This window comes from Anguilla anguilla, chromosome 8 (genome assembly GCF_013347855.1).
Source record: "Anguilla anguilla isolate fAngAng1 chromosome 8, fAngAng1.pri, whole genome shotgun sequence".
Classification (NCBI taxonomy): domain Eukaryota; kingdom Metazoa; phylum Chordata; class Actinopteri; order Anguilliformes; family Anguillidae; genus Anguilla; species Anguilla anguilla.
The window spans coordinates 5,068-10,067 of record NC_049208.1 but is presented as its reverse complement, the minus strand read 5'-3'; positions in this window follow the sequence as shown (position 1 = coordinate 10,067).

The following is a 5,000-nucleotide window of genomic DNA, read 5'->3' as shown; positions in this document are numbered from 1 at the left end:
TGTTATTTTTTCGGAGCACTCTCCCTCTCGTGCAACTGGTCCCCCGTGGCGCTCCGATATTTGTTGGAGCACGCTCCCTCTCGTGCAACTGGTCCCCCGTGGCACTCTTATTTTTTCGGAGCACTCTCCCTCTCGTGGGCCTAGGGCCAGGGCAAGTTTTAGGCTTAGGGCTTGGGCTAGGGCTAGGGCAAGGGCTAGGGCTAGGGATTGGGTTAGGGCTAGGGCTAGGGCTCGGGTTAGGGTTAGGGTTAGGGTTAGGGCTAGGGCTAGGGCTAGGGTTAGGGTTAGGGTTAGGGTTAGGGATATGGATAGGCCTTGGGTTAGGTTTAGGGTTAGGGTTAGGGTTAGGTTTAAGGATAGGCCTAGGGTTAGGGTTAGGGCTAGGGTTAAGGATATGCCTATGGTTTGGGTTAGGTTTAGGGCTAAAGCTAGATTTAGGGTTAAGGATAGGCCTAGGGTTAGGGTTAGGGTTAAGGCTATGGCTAGGGTTAGGGTTAGGTTTAGGTTTAAGGATTGGCCTAGGGTTAGGGTTAGGGCTAGGGCTGGCTGCTCGGGTTAGGGTTAGGGTTAGGGTTAAGGCTAGGGTTAGCGTTAGGGTTAGGTTTAAGGATTGGCCTAGGGTTAGGGTTAGGGCTAGGGCTAGGACTCGGGTTAGGGTTAGGGTTAGGGTTAGGGCTAGGGCTAGGGTTAGGGTTAGGGTTAGGGTTAGGGCTACCCTGATGGCTAGGGCTAGGGCTAGGGCTAGGGTTATGGTTAGGGATAGGGCTAGGGCTATGGCTCGGGTTAGGGTTGGGGTTAAGGATAGGGCAAGGGCTAGGGTTATTGTTTGGGTTAGGGTTAGGGTTAGGGCTAGTGGTAGGGTTAGGGTTAGGCCACCCGTGGTTAGGTTAGGGTTAGGGTTAGGGCTAGGGCCTAGGGTTAGGTTAGGGTTAGGGCTAGGGTTAGGTTATGGTTAGGGTTAGGGTTAGGTTAGGCTAGGGTTAGGGTTATGGCTAGGGTTAGGGTTAGGGTTAGGGTTAGGCTTAGGGTTAGGGTTAGGGCTATGGTTAGGGCCAGGGTTAAGGTTAGGCCTAGGGTTAGGTTAGGTTAGGCCATCTGTGGGTGAGGGTTAGGCCTAGGGTTAGGGTTAGGGTTAGGGTTAGGGTTAGGGCTACCCTGATGGCTAGGGCTAGGGCTAGGGTTATGGTTAGGGATAGGCTAGGGCTATGGCTCGGGTTAGGGTTGTGGTTAAGGATAGGGCAAGGGCTAGGGTTATTGTTTTGGGTTAGGGTTAGGGCTAGTGGTAGGGTTAGGGTTAGGCCACCCGTGGGTGAGTGTTAGGGTTAGGGTTAGGGTTAGGGCTAGGGCCAGGGTTAAGGTAAGGGTTAGGGCTAGGGCTAGGCTAGGTTTATTGTTAGGGTTTGGGCTAGGTTAGTTTTATGGTTAGGGTTAGGGTTATGGATAGGCCTTGGGTTAGGGTTAGGGTTAGGGTTAGGGTTAGGGTTAGGGTAGGTTTAGGGTTGGGGTTGGGGTTGGGTTGGGTTGGGGTTGGGGTTGGGGTTGGGGTTGGGGTTGGGGTTGGGGTTGGGGTTAGGGTTAGGGTTAGGGTTAGGGTTAGGGTTAGGGTTAGGGTTAGGGTTAGGTTAGGGTTAGGGTTAGGGTTAGGGTTAGGGTTAGGGTTAGGGTTAGGGTTAGGGGTTAGGGGTTAGGGTTAGGGTTAGGGTTAGGGTTAGGGTTAGGGTTAGGGTTAGGGTTAAGGCAAGGGCTAGGGCAAGGGTTAGGGTTAGGGTTAGGGCAAGGGCTATGGTTAGGGCTAGGGTTAGGACTATGGTTAGGGTTAGGGTTAGGGTTAGAGCAAGGGCTAGGGTTAGGGTTAGGGTTAAGGCAAGGGCTAGGGCTAGGGCAAGGGCTAGGTTTAGGTTTAGGGAGCTAGCCTGCAGCTAGGGGTTAGTGTTAGGGTTAGGGTTAGGGTTAGGGTTAGGGAGCTAGCCTGCAGCTAGGGGTTAGGGTTAGGGTTAGGGTTCTAGCCTGCAGCTAGGGGTTAGGGTTAGGGTTAGGGTTAGGGAGCTAGCCTGCAGCTAGGGGTTAGGGTTAGGGTTAGGGTTAGGGTTAGGGTTAGGGTTAGGGTTAGGGTTAGGGTTAGGGTTAGGGTTAGGGTTAGGGCAAGGGCTAGGGCAAGGGCTAGGGTTAGGGTTAGGGTTAGGGTTAGGGTTAGGGTTAGGGTTAGGGTTAGGGTTAGGGGTTAGGGTTAGGGTTAGGGTTAGGGTTAGGGTTAGGGTTAGGTTAGGGTTAGGGTTAGGGTTAGGGTTAGGGTTAGGGTTAGGGTTAGGGTTAGGGTTAGGGTAGGTTAGGGTTAAGGTTAGGGTTAGGGTTAGGGTTAGGGTTAGGGTTAGGGTGTAGAATATTACAATGGCTCCCCCCATCACAGTACATAGACTGCGTGGTTGGTCGGGGGAGACCAAGGGCATGGCACGGGCCTACGCTTGTCGAGCACAACTCCCCATCTTGGCTATAATCCGGGATGAAGGTTTTTCTAATTTAACGGGAGTATGTTCTGGTGAGAGAGAGAGGAGTCTTTCACCGCGAGATTGCGCTGGCTACTTTCCATTGTCCAAGGACAATACCCTCGACCGTTCCACCTCCATACTACCATGTACACGATTTTATGTTTTAACGAGAGGGTGATTATGGTGAGCACAATAGGAATCATGAGCCGCGAGATTGCGTCGGCCACGATCCAAATGTCCAAATAGTTCTCCCAACGAACGCACGGGCCGGCGAAAGACCGACCGATCGAGCGAACGGCCGGGCGATTGCACGACCGCATGGTCACGGTAACCAGACGAACGCTTTCAAAAGCCCGGACCGACGAACGAACGGACCGACAATCGAACAACCCAGCGATCGAATGGAAGTAGGGTTGTTCGGTTAGGGTTAGGGTTAGGGTTAGGGTTAGGGTTAGGGTTAGGGTTAGGGTTAGGGTTAGGGTTAGGGTTAGGGTTAGGGTTAGGGTTAGGGTTAGGGTTAGGGTTAGGGTTAGGGTTAGGGTTAGGGTTAGGGTTAGGTTAGGGTTAGGGTTAGGGTTAGGGTTAGGGTTAGGGTTAGGGTTAGGGTTAGGGTTAGGGTTAGGGCAAGGGCTAGGGCAAGGGCTAGGGTTAGGGTTAGGGTTAGGGTTAGGGTTAGGGTTAGGGTTAGGGGTTAGGGTTAGGGTTAGGGTTAGGGTTAGGGTTAGGGTTAGGGTTAGGTTAGGGTTAGGGTTAGGGTTAGGGTTAGGGTTAGGGTTAGGGTTAGGGTTAGGGTTAGGGTTAGGGTAGGTTAGGGTTAAGGTTAGGGTTAGGGTTAGGGTTAGGGTTAGGGTTAGGGTGTAGAATATTACAATGGCTCCCCCCATCACAGTACATAGACTGCGTGGTTGGTCGGGGGAGACCAAGGGCATGGCACGGGCCTACGCTTGTCGAGCACAACTCCCCATCTTGGCTATAATCCGGGATGAAGGTTTTTCTAATTTAACGGGAGTATGTTCTGGTGAGAGAGAGAGGAGTCTTTCACCGCGAGATTGCGCTGGCTACTTTCCATTGTCCAAGGACAATACCCTCGACCGTTCCACCTCCATACTACCATGTACACGATTTTATGTTTTAACGAGAGGGTGATTATGGTGAGCACAATAGGAATCATGAGCCGCGAGATTGCGTCGGCCACGATCCAAATGTCCAAATAGTTCTCCCAACGAACGCACGGGCCGGCGAAAGACCGACCGATCGAGCGAACGGCCGGGCGATTGCACGACCGCATGGTCACGGTAACCAGACGAACGCTTTCAAAAGCCCGGACCGACGAACGAACGGACCGACAATCGAACAACCCAGCGATCGAATGGAAGTAGGCGAACGGCCGAAGGCACGAACAACCGACCGACCGAACAGGCGGGCAATTGGACGGGTGAATGGCCGAGAATGCGACCAGACAGACCGACTCAAAGACACGAACTGACGGACGAACGGACGAACGGACGATCGGACGATTAGACACCCAACTGGACACTGCACTCCACCAGTCAACCTCTATGCTACTCTGTATTCAGTTTATGACTCCGTTAAATGTTATAGTTTGATTAATAATTTAACCAGAGGATGAACATAGGAAGAGTAAAAAGGGAATGAGCCGCGAGATTGCGCTGGTCATTCTCAATGCCTGACTGGGCATTATACTCACCCGTTCAACCTCCATGCTACAGTTTAAGTAGTCGGAGGGCGAGCGGGTGAAGACGTTTTTTTTCTTTAAAAGGATTTTGTAAACATTTTATATTCACTTGCTAAGTTATTGATAATTACTTTGTTAAATATCATACTTAAATTATCAATTTAACGGGAGGATGAACATGAGCCGAGTGAACAGTGAATGATTCCGCGAGACTGCGCTGGTCATTCTCAATGTCTGACTGAGCGTTTGTACTCACATGTTCAACTTCCATACTACAGTCTATGGAGTTGGAGGGCGAACGGGCAGGGGGCTTGTTCTACGTTAACCTTTCAAACGATTTTATTAACATTAAGTTATTGGGTTGCTATATTATTTGTGAGTTTATTGTTTATAAAGGATTCTGTTAAATTATACGGTTTAATTAATCCTTTAACGGGAAGATGAACATGAGTCGAGTGAACAGTGAATGATTCCGCGAGACTGCGCTGGTCATTCTCAATGTCTAACTGAGCGTTTGTACTCACATGTTCAACTTCCATACTACACTCTATGGAGTTGGAGGGCGCTATGGTTTAATTAACCATTTAACGGGAGGATGAACATGAGCCGAGTGAACAGTGAATGATTCCGCGAGACTGCGCTGGTCATTCTCAATGTCTGACTGAGCGTTTGTACTCACATGTTCAACTTCCATACTACAGTCTATGGAGTTGGAGGGCGAACGGGCAGGGGGCTTGTGCTAGGTTAACTTTTCAAAACGATTTATATCAACACTAAATCACTGATTCGCTATATTATTTGTGAGTTTATTGTTTATC